The sequence below is a fragment of the Phoca vitulina genome, unplaced genomic scaffold (assembly GCF_004348235.1).
Source record: "Phoca vitulina isolate PV1807 unplaced genomic scaffold, GSC_HSeal_1.0 scaffold6, whole genome shotgun sequence".
NCBI lineage: Eukaryota > Metazoa > Chordata > Mammalia > Carnivora > Phocidae > Phoca > Phoca vitulina.
Genome location: NW_022589709.1, coordinates 59,036,132 through 59,059,364, shown reverse-complemented (window position 1 = coordinate 59,059,364; position 23,233 = coordinate 59,036,132). Strand labels below are relative to the sequence as shown.

Below are 23,233 nucleotides of genomic sequence, written 5' to 3'. Positions count from 1 at the left end.
GGTCTGAGATAATATTTTTTCTTTATTTTTTTTTAAGATTTTATTTATTTGTTTGAGAGAGAGAGAGAGAGAGAGCATGAGTGGGGGGGGCAGAAGAGGGAGAAGCATTCTTCCCTCACAGAGCAGGGAGCCCCACACAGGGCTTGATCCCAGGATCCTGAGATCATGACCTGAGCCAAAGGCAGACGCGTAACCAACTGAGCCACCGAGGTGCCCCTAATATTTTTTTCTTTAAAAGGAGCCTACACATTTCTCTTTTTGAAACTGAGATATTGTATACATAGAGTTTAGCCTAAGAAAACTCTTAGTAAAATTTAGTACCTATCACTTTCCCTGTACACATTTATTATTACATAGGTATCTGGCATTTGTCTAGGTTTGTTTGTTTTTTCCAGTCCATAGTAATAGTCTGGGGGTGAGGAAGGGGAGGTCTGATGGGAATGATTGTTTTCAGTTTTCATGCTTTATACAGCAGAAGTTAATCAATGGGGATAGACTGGCAGATTCGGCAATCATTTCTGTGGAGTCATCCGAGTGAAAAGAGAGTCACCTTTAATGCCCATTTTTGGAATTTTATCACTAGAAATATATTCCTTTGGTAGTGAAGAAATAGGATTTAAGGTGTTCAAGAGAAGTACCAAAGCTTGGAATCCTAAAGTTTCTTAGAAGCAGAAGTAATTAGGGTCTAATAGATTACATAGGAATTCTAGCCCTCTCAAACAATTCTGAAAGTAGAAGTAGGAAGTCATTGAAAATAGTTTTATTCATTTACTTATACCTGTCCCTTTCCATAAAGACTTTGATACAAGTATATTAATATAAACAAAACCACAGAAAGATGAGAAGTTTCATCTTAGAGCAGGTCTATTCCAGGGAGAGAAAACACATGGTGTTGTGACTTGCTTAGTCAAGCATTTTTATTCGTATTTCTTTATTTTTTCTGTTTTCATAATTCTTTTTTTTTTTTGGAATTTTAAAATTTGAGAATAGGTGACACACAATGAATGTTACATTAGTTTCAGGTATATAACATAGTGATTCACCATCTCTATACGTTATGTTATGCTCACCACAAGTGTAGCTACCATCTATCACCATAAAACACTATTACAATATCATTGACTATATTCCCTATGCTGTGCCTTTTATTCCCATAGTCAAACATTTTTAAACTGTTTGAATTGGTCAAAATTCCTCCTGACTAAGTAGTTCATAAGAGGAGCTATCACTGGGTCAAAGACAAGAGGAGAAAATAAATAAGGAAGGCATTGATAAAGCAGGCTGCCAGAGACTTCAGTAAGTTGGTGGAAACTAGGGTAGATTTAGAGGATTAATGAATCTAATTACAGAGCTGCAGGACAGAAGCAAAGGGAGCTTTCAAAGCAAGACATAAACAAAGGAATGGAATGGTTAATGTACTACCAGAGGTCAGGCAACTGTTTTCATGAGTAACAGTAAAAATTCATAATCACACAAGTCATTGAAAATGTGTATGCTGTTTCTTCTCTAATTCTAAATATTCTGAAACTAAGGATAATAGTTTGGGTCCTTTTTATTTAGGCACCTGAATATCCCTAAAAAATAGAAACAATAAGTTAGGACATTGTCAGTAAACTCATTGCTACTTTTGTTCTGTCTTTACTACAACAACTTTTCCTCATAGCTGTGGTTCTACCAGTTGCCAAAATCGCAGAGAAAAGGAATCATAGACATGAGAGATAATTACATCATGTTGTTTACTTTGATGCCTTCATCATAAATCTCCTTCATGTCTTTATAAGGACTCATCAATTACTTTATGGACTCATCAATTACTAGTTTTTCAAAGCAGTCAATCTCCTACTAGTTTATTAAATACTGAAATTATGTCTGGGGAAGTTTTGGTTTTGCTGTTTTTTAAAATTCTAGTATCAAGTGTTAGAATTAAAGGTGTCTTCAGTTCCCTTTAAATAAAAAAAAAATTCTTATTTGAAATTTTCAAACTTACACAAAGTTAATACAAAAATAGCACAAAGAACTCTTTTATACCTTTTACCTAAATTCATCTACTGTTAACATTTTACCCTATTTGCACCTGTACTCTCTACACACAGATTTTTTTTTTTTTCCTGAATCGCTGGACACTAACTTACATACATCATGGCCCTTTACAAATAAAATTTCAGTGTGTAGTCCCTAAGAAATCCATTCAGGGATAGTCTCTTGCATAACCAAAGAGAGTATCAACTGCATACATTCAGATGGAGATAATATTTTTATCTAATCTACTCTCTCCATGTTCTAATTTTGTCAAGTGAACTAATAATGTCCTTTACAAGATACATATTTTTCTCCTCTAGTACAGGAAAGAGCCTAGGGTCAGGTATAATTACTTGTCATGCCTCTTCAGTATTTTTTAATGTGAATATTTCCACAGCCTTTCTTCATCTTTTATGACATCGACATTTTTAAAGGACACAGTCATCCCTCCTTTCTCTCAATAAAACATTCCTCATTTTGCACTTACCTGACGTGGTTAGGATGAAGTCAGGTATTCTTGACAAGAATATCACATCTGGAGACATACTAGGTCTATCTGTCCTTTCATTCTGTAAAACTTTTATTACCTAGTCAAGTTGTTAGGTACCTGATTTCTTTTTTTTTTTAAAGATTTTATTTATTTATTTAATTAACAGAGAGAGAGAGAGAGAGACACACAGGGGGAGAGAGAGGGAACACAAGCAGGGGGAGTGGGAAAGGGAGAAGCAGGCTTCCCGCTGAGCAGGGAGCCCGATGCGGGGCTCGATCCCAGGACCCCGGGATCATGACCTGAGCCAAAGGCAGTCACTTAACCAACTGAGCCACCCAGGCACCCCATGTTACCTGATTTCTCCGCTGCATAATTACTGGGATTTTTTCCTCTCTTACCACTTGATAAGTAGCCTGACACTTGAAGTCAATCAAATATCCTTCTCCTCATCAAAATTTCCCCCTAGATTTAGTATCAACACATGATCTTTGCCTGATTTAATCTTCATCATGATGATGTTCCAACTTCCCCTATATTTACCAATCAGCCCTTAGCTTTCCACTATAAGCAAGAGCTTCTTTCCTTATTACTTACAGACTCATCAATTACTAGTTCTTCAGTAATTTATAATTTATTACTGTACTTAATTATTTTGGTGCTCAGTTGGTCCCTGGTTGCCAGTATGAACTCATTCAATCAGATTCTTGGGTTCTCATTACATGATATCATCAATTTTTTGAGCACTGGCTCTAACCTACTCTTGAAATCAGCCATTTCACTGAGAAGCCTCTAGGTTCTCCTTTTCTTTGCAAAGTTAGAGTACTCTTAATTCTTAGAATTTAAAGATCCCTCTTAGCAGGTTCTAACACACCAGAGAAGCCAACATTATAAAACTGCTTGATGGGGCACCTGGGTGGCTCATTTGGTTAAGTGTCTGCCTTTGGCTCAGGTCATGATCCCAGGGTCCTGGGATCGAGCCCCGCATCGGACTCCCTGCTCAGCGAGGAGCCCGCTTCTCCCTCTCCCTCTGCCTGCCACTCCCACTGCTTGTGCTCTCTCCCTCTGTCAAATAAATATATAAAACTGCTTGGAGATTGAAAATTTAAAAAAACTTTCCAATTGCTTAAAAGTTTAAATATCTTAATTATCAGGTAATTTTGAGCTACCCAAGACATGATCATCATGAAAATTTAAAATATTACGTATTTCTTTATACCTTACCTAGAATCTCAAGATGTGAGTAATGTACTCTAAATATTCCCTGCCAAATTTTTTCAACATTTCTAATTGGCAATGTTTTTCTTTTATTTTTCCTGTTAAAAATGGAAAAATTTTCCTGATTTTCAAAATGTCCTGCTGTATCTATCATTTTATAGTCATTCATTTAAAGCCAACCTTGGCTACATCAAAAACTAATGATGTAATGTATGGTGATTAACATAATAATAAAAAATAAAAAAATAAAGCCAACCTTGAAAATTAATTCAAACATTAAAACCAAAAAGTATTTAACAAATTATTCCTTCTCCAGAGGACAACTAGGTAGCGAGATAAAAAAAAAGTCTTCTTTATTACTCTCTTGGCTTAAACTATTACATTTATTAAACATATGGATAGTTGATACTTTGCAAGTTTGCTTAAAGAAGTTTAGAGGAAAAATGTAATTTCAAACTCTGTTTGAATATCCCTGATGAATATAGATGTGAAAACTCTCAACAAAATGTTAGCAAACAACAACAAAAACCCCCAGCACATTAAAAAGATCATACAACAGATCAGGTAGGATTCATCTCTGGGATGCAAGGATGATTCAACATACACAAATTACTAAATGTGATAGATCATATTAATAGAATGAAAGATAAAAATCATATGACCATCGCAGTAGATGAAGAAAAAGCCATTGACAAAATTCAACATCTTTTTATTGTAAAAACTCTCAACAAACTAGGTATAAAAGAAACAAACCTAACATAATAAAGGCCCACATGACAGATATGATAAGCCCATAATTATATTATATTCAACAGCGAAAAGTTGAAGCTTTTCCTCTAAGATCAGGAACGAGATAAGGGTGCCCTCTATACTCTCACCATTCCTATTCAACTTAGCACTGTAAGCCCTAGCCAGACCAACTCAAAATGGAATAAAGATGTAAATAAAACCTGAAACCATAGGCTTCTGAAAGAAAACATAAGGGAGAATTTCCTTGACATTGGTCTTAACAATTATTTTTTTTACATGACACCAAAAACATGAGCAACAGAAACCTTTATAAATAAACAGTGGGACTACATCAAACTAAAAGTTTTCCACATAGCAAAAGAACCATCAACAAAATGAAAAAGCAGCACACAGAATGGGAAAAAATATTTGCAAACCATATATCTGATAAGAGGTAGTATCTTAAATATATAAGGAAGGGAAAAATGAAGGGGGGGAATCGGAGGGGGAGACGAACCATGAGAGACTCTGAGAAACAAACTGAGGGTTCTAGAGGGGAGGGCAGTGGGGGGATGGGTTAGCCTGGTGATGGGTATTAAAGAGGGCACGTACTGAATGGAGCACTGGGTGTTATACACAAACAATGAATCATGGAACACTACATCAAAAACTAATGATGTAATGTATGGTGATTAACATAACATAATAAAATAAAAAAATAAAATAAAATATATAAGGAAATCACACAACCCAACAGCAAAAAACAATCCAATTTTTTAAATGGGCAGAAGAATTAAATAGACAATTTTCCAAAGAGGACATCCAAATGGTCAGCAGGCATACAAAAATATGCTCAATGTCACTAATCATCAGAGAAATGCAAAACAAACCCACATACCACCTCACACCTGTTAGAATGACTATTATCAAAAAGACAAGAGATAACTAATGCTGGTAAGGATGTAGAGAAAAGGGAATTCTTGTGCACTGCTGGTGGGAATTCAAATTGGTAGCGCCACTGTGGAAAACAGTCTGGAGGTTCCACAAAAAAGCAAAAACGGATCTACCATATGATCCAGTAATCCTACTTCTAGGTATGTATCTGAAGGAAATGAAATCACTATATCAAAGAGTTATCTGCACCTATGTGTATTAAAGCATTACTTATAATAGCCAAGACATGGATACAACCTCAGTGTCCAATGACTAATGAATGGATAAAGAAAATATCATATATACACACATGTGTGTATATAGATATAGATATAGATATAGATATCCCTGCACAATGGAATATTATTTAAGAAGATAATCTTGCCATTTTCAACAGCATGGATGAAATTTGAGGACATTATGTAAGTGAAATAAGTCACACAGAGAAAGACAAATATTATATGATTTCACTTACATGTGAAGCCTAAAAAAAACCCCAAAGTCATAGAAACAGAGAGTAGATTGGTGGTTGCCAGGGGAGAAGAGGTGGAGTTGGAAAATTCAAGGAGGGAAGTGAGAGTTGTCAAAGAGTACAAATTTCCAGTTATAAGATGAATGAGTTCTGGGATCTAATGTAGAGCACGAGTGACTATAGTTAACAACATTGACTATAAACTTGAAAGTTGCCAAGAAAATAGATCTTAAAAGTTTTCTCCACCAAAAAAAAAAAGGTAACTAAGTGAGGTGATGGATGTGTTAACTAACCTTACGGTGATAATCATTTTATAATATATACATATATCAAAATATCACACTGTACAACCTAAACTTACACAATTACGTCTCAATTAATCTGGGGGTAAAAAAGAAACAAAACAGAAAAGGAATGAGCTCCATTTAATATGGGTAAATTTCCTAATTAATTAACCCCTAAATTATTAGGTGGGGTTTTAAAACCAACTATGTACCACTAACTAATGTTCTTTAATACTGAATAACTCACTACCTATAGGTACTAGTCACTGGTTATAAAGGAATGTTGACATATCAGGATGCCCATCTCCATCCCAGAAGCCAACTCTGTCAGCTCCCTGAACATATGGATTATTTTCTCAAAAAATAATGGCCATCAAAGGCTCTGTCTAATCACTGAACAAATATTTACCAAGCACCTATGGTAGTGATCAATCAGCAACAAATTCTACCCAAAAAGAGAAGACAATGTGTTAGGAAGATGACATGCATATAACTATATATAGAGTAAATGCAATAAATTTGAATAAGAAAAGTGTACAAAAAAGTGCCATAAGAAATAAGAATGAACATGCTCACTATGTGTCAGAGTAGAAATTGTTTCCCAAACAAGAGTTTCTGGAGTTTAACACAAGTCAGTGGCAATGCATTCTTTTAATATGTGCTTTCCAAACCAATAGTTAGTAATACATCTTTTGGTAAGTATCACTCCAAGGAAAATAGTTTTTTTTTTTCCTTATGTGTGTTGAATAATCTTTCCAAAATGAGGCTGATTTTATATTTAAGAGGGCATAAAAAGGGTAGTCCTATTAATTTTAGTTAGCTTTATTTCTTCCTTGTTCATATGTAGCAGCAAAATTGGGTAGTTACAAAAAAAAAGGAGAGTAAGTCATTCCATATTGTGGCATTAGAGAAGTAAGGTTAACAGGGACGGAGAGCTATATATGAAATGACAGGATTAATCATCATTCATGTCACAGACTGTTTTCTTTCCAAACGTGGTCCTAATAACATCTCCCATCCACCTGTAACTTTGACATACCTCTCATCAAGAGGGGGGATCTAAGTTTTTCCCTCTTGAATCTTAGCAGGCTTATGACCTGAGAGGTGAGGTCATAAAAGGCATTATACCTTCTGCTTCTTTCTCTCAAGATGCTGGCTTTTGGAACTTCCATGTGAGCAGGCTGGCTGCCCTAAGGCCAGCATGCTGTAACAAAGCCCAAACTAAACCACATGCAGAAACCACATAAAGAGAGAAAGATGCCCAGTCAGCCCCCAGCTGCTTCAGCCCCCTTTATCAGCTCTGGCCACAGTCTAGCTGCAACCACATTAGAGACCAAGCCAGCACTACTCAGCTGAGCCTTTCCCAAATTCCTGACCCAGGGAATCTGTGAGTGATAATAAAAACGACTGTTGTTTTAAGCCATTAAATTTTGGGGTGATTTGTTATGCAGCAACAGATAACTGAAACATGTCAGCATTTCAGATAGTGCATACCAAATAATTTCATGGACTGGGTTGAAAAGGAAAGTCAGGTAAGGAACTAAAAGGTGTGAAAGTCATGCTGAGTGTTTACTGTAATCTCACTCAAGTTTCCACAGGGCTCTCTATTTTCTTCAAGTTTCATTCAATAACATCAATCTAATATGAACTCCAAAGCAAAAAAATCATGGAGCATATGTGGTAAAGCTAACTTTGGTCTGCTGAAATGAGTTAGCAGCAGTATTAATAGAGCTATGATTCCAATAATTGGGTCTATCTACAAAGTTCCAGAGTCCTAGCTTCTGATTTACCTCTCTAATAAGATTATATCCAATAAGATTCTATCTACTAAGTATATCACTTAATAATTTACAAAGTGCTTTCATGTACATGATATAATTTAATCTTATATCATTTAATCTTATATAGCAGAGCCTCACAGAAAATTAAAACTCAGAAAACTTACACAAATTGCACAGGATTGAAAAGCTGGTGGGGGGAAAGGCATTTAATCCAGGCAAGCAGAAGACTAGGCTTACTACCCTGACCTGGGAGCCAAGACTTAAGTATGTGCATGAAATACACATGACACATTAGACTCTAATTGTCACTGACCATGTGGTAAACACTATTAAGTGTGCCACGCTTCAAGGAACGAAGACTCAGGTGTATATTAAATACTGTGCTCTTAAAGTGTTACACTCTTTTGCTTTTAAAATACCCTCCTCTAAAAAACTTGCATTTTTATTATTCTCTGGATAATCACTAAAGGCTATTCCCAGGACTAGTCTCAGGAGTCCTGTATTTTTTAAATGTTAAACAAAGTAGGTGCTATTTCAAAGTCCAAAGGTTTGATTTAATGAATGCCAAGCATCTCAAATCCACAGGAAATTTTTTTAATACAACATTGCTGGATATCCTCTGAAGAGGAAAGTTAACATATGAACCAAATGGAATTCTCATTGAGCTCCCAATACTGCTTATCAGGATAGAAGAGATTTGTTATTGTTATTGTTATTGTTGGTGTGCAGGGTACCCAAACACTGAGTATTTATAGGAAAACAAGCTTTTTAAATTCTTTGCCCTGTTTTTTGCCACTAACCACCGCTCCCCAATCATTGGAATAGTTCCATCTCCTTTTAACAACTTCCCATTAAACCTCATGAACCATATCCTGTACTTAATGGGCTGTTAATATTTTAAAGCTTCTGTAGTTCTACTGTAAATCCCTGGTCCCTTTTGCAACATTGAAAAGATATACCAAAAATTCTTCCAAACTGATGGTACAAAAAAACCCACATAACTTACATTTTAGTAGTTAAACAATAACTTGTACTATTACAATAGATACAGTCATAACAGTATACCAGGCACGATAATTATAACAACTGTATAGCTGAAAACAACTAAGTATGGTTGGGAACATAGAGGTATTTTACTGGCTTCGAGCCACATACTTGTCACATTAGCCCACCATACGCCACAATGCATTTGCTTAATCACTAGAATGGCACTTCGGTGCTTAAAAAATAAATACAATTAAGGTAATATGCCAAGAGAGTTTAAGCTGATTTTTACCCTTTAGAAAATGAATAGAGACAAAAAATAGTAAGGTAAACTAGTTATCGCAAGAAAGCAAACTAGAACTTTTAAAACATTTTGTCCTTCCTCCTCTTTTTTTGAAAAATGTTTAAACGGTCCAGATGATGTCATCTCTAGTTTCTATTACCCTGTTCCTACGCATATAAACAACATTTTTAATAATTCTTGCCAAGAACTGGAATAAGATAACAGTCTTTATCTAAGTAAAACATCTAAGTTCAGAAAAAGAAACATTATGATAAAACTTACAGTACTTAAAATGTCTTGGTTGATTATGAGATAAAAAAGAAAGCTATAGTGTCTGATTGGAACAGACATTTCCTATCTATGGCCACCCAGTTGCTGCCCTGGTCCCTGGTCCCTCCTCACCTACCTCATCTGTGCTACCAACCTCCCCCCTCTGCCCTTTCTAACTCTCCAATCTCCTCTTAAATAATTAGAGATTTCACAGCAAGACATTGTGCAATTGATTTATATTGTTATTATATTTATTTATATTTATAAATTGTAAAATTATAAAATAAGCATCAGCCTACCTTTGATCCAATATGGTGTGAGTTTGTTTGTAATGCGCCACGATCATTCTTGACATTGAACTTCAGTTTTCTTTTCTTTTTGTTTTTAATTGTTTAACCCCTGACAGCTTTCTTCTACTTATTTTTATTCTCTCTCAGGTCCATTCAAAATTCATATTATTTTCTTCTTGAATATTAAATACACATTCACAGATGAATTATATCTTTATATTAAATATATATGCATAGGTTATGCTATCCATGCTGCCACACTTCTCAAGAGGGTTCAGTATTCTCTTAAATACTTGATGGGCATTCTAACCAGTAATTACATAATTCATCTCTGGGAAATCACTGGGATGATTTCTTTTTCAGAAATTCCTTATAAGAGTTCAAAAGACTACTTTGGTTCTGTAAGGTCATACTTTTTAATTTCATAATGTCTAAATTCTTCCATTAGATTTGACTCCCTTGAATTAACATCTGAATAAAATTCCATTTTTTTCCCTAGTCCCTTAGCAATAAAATGAAAAACTGGGCAAAGCAATTTCTTCTTTTTTTTCTTCAGATTTATTTATTTATTTATTTTATAGTGTGGGGAAGGGGCAGAGGGAGAGAATCCTCAAGCACACTGCCCGCTGAGTGTGGAACCCCACAAAGAGCTCCACCCCACAACCCATGATATCATGACCTGAGCCAAAACCAAGAGTCAGACACTCAATGGACTGAGCCACCCAGGTGCCACGTAATTTCCAAGAGCCCTTCTAATACTAAATTCCTATAAAGAGATGCCTTAAATAATGAACTTAGTACTTCCAAAGAAAGAAAGACTGAGGCAGATGAATGTCTTAAACCTTCAAAGTCCTAGCTTCATTGTGGATCAAGTTCCTACAAGCTTTGCCATTTGGATTAATTGCAAGATGAAGAGGGACTGCTAGAAACATTGTACTCAAGACTATGGATAACCTAGAACAACTCAGCTAATATAATCCCATAATTTATAAGAACTCTTTTTGCTCCTTATGTGATCTTCCTTTTTTTTTTTTTTTGACAGCGTGTTATTTTTTAATGTGTAATATTCAAGTAACAAGAGAACTGCATCCAACATTGTTATAAATAAAAGAGAAAGGAGATCAGTCATCAAGGGCTCCCGAGCAAACGGCATCTTCGTAACCTCCATGCTTGTCCTCTTTGCTCTAGGGGTGTAATTTGATGAGATCATCAATTCAAAGAATGGTAATTGCAGCTTCTGTTGCAAACTTCAAACTCTTCACTTTCATAATGGTTGGTTCAAACACCTCTGTTTGTTTGTTGTCTCGAGGTTTACCATTGACCAAATCAAGACCAATCCATTTTAGATTTTTGCGTTCTGGGTTAACCTGAGTCTCATTATGGATAGCTCTTAACTTTGCAACCAGATCTGTGGAGTCTTGGGCAGCATTAACTGCCAGTGTGTTAGGAATAACAAGAAGAGATCTTGCAAACTGCGCAATAGCAAGCCGTTCCCGAGACCCCATGCTGCTTTCCATATACCTTTCTCAGGGTATAAGGAAAGGGCTACTTCTACAGCGCCCCCACCTGGAACCTCGGATTTTGACTCCGAAACTTCACACAAAGAGCATCATGTAAAGAGCTCTCCATCTCGTCACACATGAAATCATTTGCCCCACGTAAGATAATTGATGCAGATGTACGAGCCTTAGTGTTTTTGATCAAGATCAGCTCATCATCACAAATTCTCTCCTGTACTACCTCTTCTTCTTGTCCCAACATTGAAGCTTCAAAAGTTTCTTCTCCTTCCGACTTGGCCAGGATTGACAGAACAGTTGCTCCAGAAGCTTTAGTGATGTGTTTAAGGTCCCTTTTTAAAACTCTTCTAACTGCCATAGCGCCTGTCTCCACAAAATACTTCAGACACACGTCGTCTATTCCACCAGTGGTTAGAATAACGATGGTACCAGTAGCCAGGATCTTCTGGATCTGCTCCTTGGTGATATCGGATTCTTTCTGACTAATCTGGTCCAGTTTCTCAGGGTCTGTAATAACCACCTGTACATCAAGCTTCATTTTTGTTTTCTGCAGGCTGAAGTCAAGGCAAACAATTTTTGCATTAACTATTCTCTTGGGCATGCCCTGGGATCCCACCACACAGTTGAGTGTACAGCCTATGATGAGCATATTCTCCATCTGACTTCTCCCATAGGCTTTCAGAATATTAATGGAATTGATTGGATAGGGAGGCTGGCCTCTTACATCTGTGTATTTAACTGCAAGTACAGCATCTACTACCATATTGGCAAAGAAATCACCATTTATTCCAATGATTTTGGAAGACATCGATGTCTTAGCAGCATTGATCAGGCAATCTCTTCCAAGTTCATCTGTGTTAATAATTAGATTTTCACTGATGTAACGCATTGCCTCCTTGCAAGCAAGTCGACAGCCACTAATAACTGATGTGGGATGAGTTTTCTGTTTGACTAGTTCATCTGCATTTTTAAGAAGTTCTACTGCAATAATAACCACTGAAGTGGTTCCGTGTCCCACTTCTTTGTCTTGCAGATCCGCTAGCTCACAAAGAACTTTAGCTGCACGATGTTCTACCTCCAATAACTTTAGGATGGTTGCACCGTCATTAGTAATGGTTACATCACCAATATCATCCACCAACATTTTATCCAAGCCAACTGGACCAAGAGAGCTTTTTACAATATTGGCCACGGAAGCTGCAGCCATAACGTTCCGGGAGGATCGCCTCCCCAGGGCTGCGGTCTCCGAACACGGACAAAGGCCCCTCCGTCTTCGCGGCGGGGTACACGTGAGCTTCATTCTCACCGCAGGCAACCAGCATCTGGGTCCCTAAGCGGGGCGGCGGCCACAACAGCGGCGGCGACTACGGCGGGGAACCGGCTGAAGCGACGCCGCGGGGACTGCTGGGAACACGCTCCCCGGGCCGGCCGCAGGGCAGGGCGGGAAAGGAAGAAGGGGTAGGGGGCTTATGTGATCTTCCTAAAAATGATCTCCACTCATTAAAAAATATCAAATTAGTTTTGAAGATGTTTCATACACATCAAATTTTTAATTTCTCTCCACCATAAGCTCTAGCCTTGACCAATTTGTTAGATAATTTCTTCTAATATGTTTAAACCAAAAGAATAGAATAAATCTTTTTTTCATAAGTTAATTTTAATCTTTTTCATCTACTCTCATAGGAACTTTATTTTCTCCCTTTGGGAGGAATATTTAACAGCAATTTTCTTAAAATCTCCTCTTTTCATGAAAATCAAAAGAATAGAAATACATGCTATTCTGATTTCTTAAAAGTGCCGTATCTGTACATTAGAGCAGAGTTAAAATAATCAGGCACCATAAACATATATTCCATCCTCTGTGAAAACAGAAAAATTTACTCAGCGTCCCAAACTAAAATACCATTTGGGTTCTTAAAAATAATTAACTAAATTAACCCTTATTCTATTCTTTTCTAAGACAACCTCAATTCATCTTTCCTCCTCTCTCAGAACAGGTATTTTTCATATAAGAATCCATTGCCCAGATCCTTATATCTTATACTTTTCCACAGTCATTACAATATCTAACACAATGATTTGCACAGAGAAGATAATCACCTTTCCAGGTCACTCTCCTTCATTCTTTCCTCCACTTCTCTTTCTTCCTTTCCCATCCCTTCCTCCCTCCCTCTCTTTTTCTGTCTCCAGCATCACTTGTCATAACTCTCAGTGACTTCAAAACCAAGTTAAATCACTCTAATACCCTGGCCTCTCATTTATACAGAATCCTTATTTTCAGTTGTCTTGACATTCCTCTGCCTCAGCCATAATCATAACCAAGATCTTGTTATTACTAATTTCAAGCATTCCACTCTCTGACCATCTTTCATCTTCCCAGTTTCTTACTACTTTGAACTGTTCCTCATCATCTTCATGTAATTACTCCCCTCTTTACCAGGCTTAATTAAATACCATGATCAAGCATTATCAACCCTTCCGTGCATATACCCTTTATGTCCTTTTCCCTTTTCTCCCTCTAGTGCACTCACTTGCAAAAATCCCAGTTTTAGGGAAATCCAAATCTCCACCTATCCTACACCTATACCCAACCAGGTGAATGTGACTGGAGAAAAAAACCTTAGCATGATCACTGATTTCACTTTAAATACAAGAAGTAACCTCAGGTTAAGCCCTTAGCAATTCCTAACAATGCTACTACATTTCACTAGTCTTACTTTTCTCAATGATTAGTTCATAGTTCTCTCTTCTCAAATCTTCAATATCTCCTCGTCCTTATTTACTTTCAGTTGATTGTTCCCTATTTCACTGAGGAAATAAAAGCAACCTGAAGAAAACTTCCAGATGCACCCGGATGAACTATATTCTGATGCATATATTCTCCTTTCCCTCCTGTTACAGTGCGTAAATTCTCCAAGATCCTTCCTATCCAAGGACACTGCCTCGTATTGAGTTTTGGATCTCATCTCTTGAAGCCTTCTCAAGGGCTTTATAACTGCAGATTTCCGCACTCTCTCCCATACTATCAATTTTTACCTTTGATTATTCTCACTATCATACAATGTATACATATGTACATACATGTAATATTTCTCCATTTTAGAAAGCAAAACAAGTTAAAAAACAAAACCTCCATGGTCTCCATGACCCCTCCGGCTAATGCCTGACTTCTCTCATCTGATTATAGCAAAACTCACTGAAAAAAGCCTTTGTATATTCACTGTCTCCACTTCTTTTCCTTTCTTTCTTTTTTTCAAAAACTCATTTCAACCAGGCTTTCATTACATCCTTCCTTGAAACCACTCTTTTCAAGATTACCAATTGCCTCATTTTAATCTATAAGGAGCATCTGATACAGGTGACGATGCTCTCCTCCTTGAAATACTTCACTTGTCTTCCTGAACATCATACTCTCTTGGTTCTCCTATCTTAGTGGTTGCTTTTTCTCAGTCTTTCTTGATTTTTCCTCTGTTTCTTGACCTCTAAACATTAAAGTAATCCACACTCAATCTTTGGACCACTTCTTTTCTCTGTATGCACTTACTTCCTGGGCAGAGCTAATCCAGATCAATGGTTTTCAAGACCATCTATAAACTGATGTTTTTTGACTACAGTGCTATCCTCCATACTGAAAGCCAGACTCATGTACCCAGTTGCCTACCTGACATTTCCTCTTGGCTATCTACTAAGCAAGTTAAAATTTACAAGACTAAGAACCCTTGATCTTACCAAACCTAATCCTCTAGCATGCTTGCCCTTCTCCTGTAAAAAGCAACTCCATTCAACCGGTTAGTCAGCCTAAAACTTTGTGGAGTTTTCATTTACTACTCTCCTTCTCTTATACACCCATTCAGTACATTGTTAAAAATCTGTTGACTCTGCTTTCTAAGTATATATTTATAATGTGACTCCATTGCTCTGAGCTGCCATCATGTCCGACTGGAAATGCTGAATAATTTTTAACTGGTAACTGCTTTCACTCTTGCTTTTCTACCACGTTATATATGTAGAAGCCAAAATAATCTTGTAATGTCTTTCTTTCTCAGAATAAAATATTGTCTTTACTATGGTCTCTAAGGTTATCCATGATCTGGTCCTTGAAACTCTCTGATCTTATATTCTACCTCTCTTCCAACCATTTACTCAACAACTGGTGTACTGGCCCCTTGGTTTTTCCTTGCATATGTTTCGCCTGCTCCTGCCTCAAGGCCATTATTCATCCTGTTTCCTTTGACCACATGCCCTTCTCCCAGTATCTACCTGGCTAACTCCATCACTTCAATTTAGTCCCTAAAATTAAAATGTCACCTTATGGGGCGCCTGGATGGCTCAGTTCGTTAAGCATCTGCCTTTGGCTCAGGTTGTGATCCTGGGGTCCTGGGATCGAGCCCCACATCGTCTCCCTGCTCAGTGCAGAACCTGCTTCTCCCTCTCCCTCTACCCTTCCCCCTGCTTGTGCTCTCTCACTCACTTTCTCTCTCTCAAATAAATAAACTTTAAAAAAAATAATAAAATGTCACCTTATGAGAAGCCTCCTGACCACCTTATGTAAAATAGCAATTAACACACATGTATATAAACACCTACTATAACTCTCCAGACTCTAATATCTTCATGCATTTATCACTAGATAACTTACTCCATATTCAGTTATCTTGCTTTTCATTGTGTCCCCTACTAAAATGTAACCTCTTCAAAAGACAGTAGGAATTTTATTTGTTTACTGAGGTACTTTAGCACTTAGAATGCACAGTACATAAGTGCTCAATAAAAATAAATTCATAATTATTACACATTCTCCCAATTTAAAACCATTGTTTAAGAATCTCCACCCAAGGGGCGCCTGGGTGGCTCAGTGGTTAAGCGCCCAAGTCTTGATTTCAGCTCAGGTCATGATGTCAGGGTCGTGAAATAGAGCCCTGTGAGGGGCTCCCCGCTCAGTGAGCAGTCTGCTTGAGATTCTCTCTCTCCCTCTGCCCCTCCCCCTACTCTCACTCCCGTGCACTCTCTCTCTCTCAAATAAATAAAATCTTTAAAAAAAAATAATAATCTTCACCCAAGTTGTCAATTATATCCAGAGGTGATATACCAAATCCTAAAAAAAATTTAATAACCCTTTACATTATAGTATTGATATCATTCATTCATTAATGAATTAAGAAAATATGTTTGACTTATTTTTTTACCAGAAACTGTGTAAATTACTTAAATGCTATGGCCTCTATGATAATCACATACTCCAGAAAAAGAAAACAGTATATGTGATTTCAGAAAGTTAGTTACAACTCCATTAGACTGAATTTATCATACGTTTTCCTAAAAAGATACTTATGCTTGGAAGAAAAGAAGAAAGACAATACTGGAAGCAAGGAAAGAGTGAGAAAGGGCACCAAAAAGAGAAGGTGGGAGTCCCAGTGATGAACTTGTCCATTTCACAGTGCTCAAGTCCCAGACATTGTAGATAACTATGCAAACTGCCTTTGTAGCATGAAAAATAACATGTTTTCTTTTCTTTTTTTTTTTAAGATTTTATTTATTTATTTGACAGAGAGAGAGGGAGCACAAGCAGTGGGGAAGGACAGCAGGAGCAGGAGAAGGAGAAGCAGACTCCCTGCTGAGCAGAGACCCTGATGCGGGGCTCAATCCCAGGACTCTGAGATCATGACCTGAGCTGAAGGCAGATGCTTAACCAACTGAGCCACCCAGGCACCCTGATAACATGTATTCTTATATGAATTATTATTACATACAAATTCAATCACATTACATTTAGTTTATATTGAGCTACTCATAATTCCTTAAATTGAATAAATTATGGCTACAAGTTATAGTGAATAATAGTTGTTAGCTTTATTTTTCTCATGTTTCATACTGAATGTTTGTGTCCTCTCCCCCACCCCTTGCAAAAAATTCACATGTTGAAGCACTAACCCATAATGTGATGATAGGTAGGGAAGTAATCAGGTTTAGATAATGTCATGAGGATGGTCTCCATGATGGAATAAGTGTCCTTAAAGAAAAAGAAGAGGCCAGAGTACACACTTGCTCTGCCCTGTAGAGAAAAAGGCAACCATCTGTAAACCAGAACAAGAGCTCTCTTCAAGGAACAGAATTGTCCAGCGCCTTAATACTGAAGTTCCTTGCCTCCTGTGATAAATAAATTCCTGTTGTTTAAGCCTACCAGTCTATGGTATTTTGTCATTGCAGACTAAGACAACTTATACAGAAAAGAATGTTTAAAATCCAAATTTTCATAAATAACCCTAATCTCATAGAATTCCATTCCCTTTCATCAGCATTTTCTTCCTGTTCCAGCATCCTCCCACCTTCCACATAGTCTATCTTGTTGCCAATGTGGAAGGCCACATAGTCTATGTGGTTATCTGAAATTGGAGTATGAGTAACTAAATGAGCTTGGCAGGTTGCCACAAGGCAGGCAAAACCATAAGGTAAATGTGGTGCATCTTTTTGCTGGTTGAATTTTATTTAAAAAATAGGGATATATTGGGGAAGGGGAACAAGAAAAACAAATTAAATGGTAACAGAAATCATTTATATTAAAATAAATGTGGATATATTAGGGAGTAACAGTTATAAAGGAGTCCCAAGAGAAATTATTTGTGGTAGATTGTCACAAGCTAAACTTCCCCTGCAGATTAACCTATAAATCCCTTTACATGCCTTTAAGAGTGGGGAACTTGGGAATTAGAGATGCCCTACTATGTATTCCAATCATAAATCTCCTACCAAATCAATTAATCCCACTAGGGTGCTAAATATTAATAATAGCTATCATTTATTGAGTGTTAATTTGTACCAGGCACTGTTCTAAGATATTTACAAGAATTATGTAATCTTGGGGCACCTGGGTGGCTCTGTCAGTTAAGCATCTGCCTACCACTCAGGTCATGCTCTCGGGGTCCTGGGATGGAGCCCCACATCAGGCTCCCTGCTCAGCAGGGAGTCTGCTTCTCCCTCTCCCTCTGCCCCTACCCCCCCACACACTCATACTCTCTCTCTCTCAAATAAATATATAAAATCTTTTTAAAAAATTATGTAATCTTGACATTCTATGAGGTAGGTCATAATTATAATCCCCATTTTATAGGTGAGGAAAATAAAGCACAAAGAAGTAAAGTAATTTACCCAAGGACACATGATTAAAATAGTGATAAAAGGAAGATCTCTAATGTAATAAATAATTTAAAGCATGATATATTCTGTAAGAATGTATATTTTAAAAGGTGAAAACAGGAATATCAAATGCTAAAAACCTTTAAGAGCCAAGAAATTAAATTGTAATTGTAGAATGGCAAACAGGAATGTTGAGACTTAACTATTAATAAAGTTAGTCCTTGGAAGAGTGAATTAGGATTACAAAATTAGTCATTGGAAGAGTGGATTAGGTTTGTAAAATCACATATGTAGAAGTACTTTTTGTGCAAGCACACACACACACACACACACACACTACCTGACCACATTCGCATGATTTTATATCATAAAACAATGGCCTAAAAATATTTTTAAGACAATAATCTTATTACTCCTACCTTGACAGTAAGTTATAAGCTATTTACATGTTACACATTCATAGACATACATCACTAATAATATATCCCCACAGAAATAAATTTGGAGAAGAGGGTATTTTGTATACATCTGCTTTAGATAAGATTATAGGTGATTCATGTTGGAGATACAATATATGATAGTTTAGTTATTGGGGTATTATACGTCAAAAACAAAAAGAAAAGATTGCCATTGGAAAATATATATTTGATACCAAATAACAAAATAAATTAAATGAAACTAAATATGATTAAAAAGCAACAACTGAAGTCATTGAAGACCATATTAATTTAAAATAACATTGGTAAAATGTTTTTCTGAAAATACAACTGTTGGCAGCTGAAAATATTTAATATTAATTTACAAGTCCCAAATCATGTGTATCTCCATATTCTCTACTGCACTGCTTAATTTTATGAGCATCTAGTTTTAGCAAACCTTTATAAATTGCTTAGTAGTTTGCTAACAAACAACATCAAATATCAAAGTTCAAGGAACTGCCTTTACTCTTCTGTAACAACAAAGAAAGAACTTGACTTTTTGCTCAATTTGTAGCCTCTCAAAATGACCTTATAAGACCTAGCAACATGCAGGAATCTAAGATCCAACATGCAGGAATCAACATGATGTAATGTATGGTGATTAACATAACATAATTAAAAAAATGCATACGGAAAAATCCATATCTTCTTAAAGAATCACTGGCCACAACTATAGGCAGGCTCAGTGTGACATCCTCTCATACAACATTGCTTTTTCTAAAGGAACTCCATGGTAAGCCTATATTTTTCGAAGTCTCTTTCCACTTTCAAGAAAGTGAATAAATGAAAACTTGGCATGATACCTGTGCAAGACTGCATACCTTACCATAAACTGTCAGTCACAGTTTTCCCAGGCAATTTTCTTCAGTAGGGCAATGTATTACTCGGGTTTTCCAGAAACATTTCCAATAACAAGGAGTGCAGGGATTTTTTTTAAGTAAAACTTTTTTTCACTATTATCTATAAACATCCGTTTGTAAAAAAAGATTACTATTTAAAATGAAACTTAAAATATAAGCAATTTTATTAATCATTCTTAATTGGCCAGGTAAATTTTATAATGCAGTATCCTCTGAGAACGTTTTCATCTAATGTCTTCCATTTCTAATCCCACAAAAAATTACATTTGTAACTTGATGCCATAAAGTAAAAGTCATTTTACAATAAAATATATCCTTTCCTTAAATATTTCAATAATAAAATTAATAAAGGACCAATAAAAATACACATTCTACAAGTTCAGTAGTCATTGAAGACAGCTGTTCTACTGGTATTTTAGGTTAATCATATTCCTTCTCTAAACAATTGTAATTTCATTTTGCCTCCATTATACCAGGACTCTGTTATCATAATTCAATCAACAGATAAATACTAAATGCTATACTACGGAAAACAAATTAAACTATGAACTTGTCCTTCAGGAGGGAAGGCTAATACATTTACATGTATAGCTATAATACTAGATGGAAAGTGACAAAGGTGTTGTGAGAAGGATATAGATAAAGCCATATCAGAAATAAGAACACTGCTGGTTTCTTGGGGGGTAAAAGAGAAATTCTAAAGGGATTTCTGGGCATTTGAGCTAGACAATAAAGGACAGATAGAATTTGAGGATGATTCAGAATAGGGAAAGACTAGCCCAAGTGCAGGAAGACTTCCACCCCCCTTTTCTTTTTAAAGATTTAATTATTTATTTGAGAGAGAGAGTGGGAGTAGGGGCAGAGGGAAAGGGAGAGAATCCCAAGCAAACTCCCCAACGAGCATGGAGTCTGAGGCAGGGCTCAACCCCACAACCCCAAGATCAAGACCTGAGCAGAAATCAAGAGTCAGATGCTTAACAAACTGAGCCACCCAGATGCCCCAGAACACTTTCAATTAAAGGCATAAACTGGGTGGGGGGATGGGTTACCCTGGTGATGGGTATTAAAGAGGGCACGTACTGAATGGAGCACTGGGTGTTATATGCAAACAATGAATCATGGAACACTACATCAAAAACTAATGATGTAATGTATGGTGATTAACATAACATAATTAAAAAAATGCGTTTTGTAGATAGGAAGGACAAGAAGTATTCTTTGTGGGGTGCCTGGCTGGCTCAATCAGTGGAACGTGTGACTCTTGATCTTGGGGTTGTGGGTTCAGGCCCCATGTTGGTGTGGAGATTACTTAAAAATAAAATCTTTAAAAAAGAAAAAAAAAAAGAAGTATCCTTTGTCCTTACCTTACCTCATATACGAAAATTAACCCAAAAGAGATTAACGGCCTAAATGTAAGAACTAAAACTATAAAAATTTTAGAAGGAAACATGGGATCAAATTTCTGTGATCTTATATTAAACAACGGTTTCTTAGATATGAAACCAAAAGCACAAGCAACCAAAATCAAAAATTGGAATTCATTAAATTTTCAAACTTTTGGGCTTCAAAAAACATTACCAAGAAATGTGAAAATCCAAAGAATGGGTAAAAAATATCTACAATTTATATATTTGATAAAAGTTTTGTATACAGAATATATAAAGAACTACTACAAATCAACAGTAAAAAACTTTACCATCTGATTCTAGGTTAACTTCTAACTTTAACCCCCATTAAAGCTAATACTTTATGTTGCCTTCAAAGGTAACTTCTTTTTTTAAAAAACAACAATAAAAACATTGAAAACACTGATACACCATAAAATTCACCTTTTAGAAGTGTACAATTCAGTTGTTTTAGTGTATTCACAAAATGCTGCAACAATCACCACTATGTAATTACAGAATACTTACATCATCTCAAAAAGAAACCTGTAAACATCAGCAGTCACTCCCTGTTTGTACCCAGCCATAGGCAACCACTAATCTACATTCTGTTTCCATGGTTTTGCTTATTCTAGACATTTCACACAAATGGAACCATATAGTATATAGCCTTTTGTGTTTGGCTTTTTTCACACAGCGTAATGTTCTCATATTCGTCCATACTATAGCATGAATCAGTACTTCATTCTTTTTTGAACTGAATATTATTACACTGAATGGATATATCACATTTTAGTTTCCATTCATCACAATAGATTTTTGGGTTGTTTCTCCTTTCTGGTTATTATAAATAATACTGTTATTAATATTAGTGTACAAGTTTTATGTGGACATATGATTTCTTTTTTTTAAGATTTTATTTATTTATTTGAGAGAGAGAGTATGAGCCGAGGGGGAGGGACAGAGGGAGAAGCAGACTCCCCACTAAGCAGGGAGCCTGATGCAGGGCTCGATCCCAGGACTCCAGGATCATGACCTGAGCCAAAGGCAGACGCTTAACTGACTGAGGCACTGAGGTGGCTTTTTTTTTTAATTATAATATCCCATTGACTTTTTTCTTCCTATAATTATACTTCCTTACTATTACTATCTTTAGTAGAATTCTCTTGGCTCTTTAAACAATATTCAAACATTAGACTCTAATTCAATTCAGAATTAGGTAAAAGATTGAATAGCCATTTCTCCAGAGAAGATATACAAATGGCCAATAAACATATGAAAAGATGGTCAACATTATTAGTCATTAGTGAGAAGGAAATCAAACTACAATGAGATACCACTCCATACCCACTCAAATGGCTATAATCAAAATGACAGAAAATGAAAGTTGTTGCTAAAAATGTAGAGAAATTGGAACTCTCATACATTGGGGGGTAAGTAAGTAAGTAAGAATCAAATAAATTGGTGACCTAATGGACTAAAAATAAAATTCTCTTTAGGTTCTCCAATCTTCATTAATAGTAAAGTAAAATTTGCATAAAATCCAACTACAGTGTAGTTCTTGGTAACTCTTCTTTAATATTAAAAATAATTATCCTATTCCATTTTAATACATGCAATTTGGCATTTTATATTTTAATTTTTTAAAATAAGCTCTATGCCCAACATGGAGCCCAAAATGGGGCTTGAACTCATGACCCTGAGATCAAGACCTGAGCTGAGATCAAGAGTTGGATGCCTAACTGACTGTGCCACCCAGCCACCCACCTGCAATTTGGCATTTTAGATTTAAATCTTTGATAACCTCATTTGACTTTTCTTTCCTCTTAAACCAATCTACAAAGAATGTTTTAACCAAAGTTAAAATCAGCAACTCAGAAGATATCTGTTATTGCTGCTGGTGATGGTTAAGAAATATCTAGTATTGGGGTGACTGATTGGCTCAGTTGGTAGAACATCCAACCCTTGATCTTGAGGTTGTGAGTTTGAGCCCCACATTGGGTATAGAGATTACTTAAAGAAAGAAAGAAAGAGAGAGAGAGAGAGAGAGAGAGAGAAAGAAAGAAAGAAAGAAAGAAAGAAAGAAAGAAAGAAAGAAAGAAAGAAAG

General features: G+C 36.3%; 1 protein-coding gene and 1 pseudogene across 1 annotated transcript in view; both read right to left on the bottom strand.

The window, feature by feature from the left end:
• ADAMTS6 (ADAM metallopeptidase with thrombospondin type 1 motif 6) overlaps positions 1 to 23,233 on the bottom strand; it is a 287,534-nt gene that overhangs the window by 217,467 nt on the left and 46,834 nt on the right. The window lies entirely within an intron of this gene.
• Positions 10,814 to 12,500, bottom strand: LOC116632381 (annotated as a pseudogene).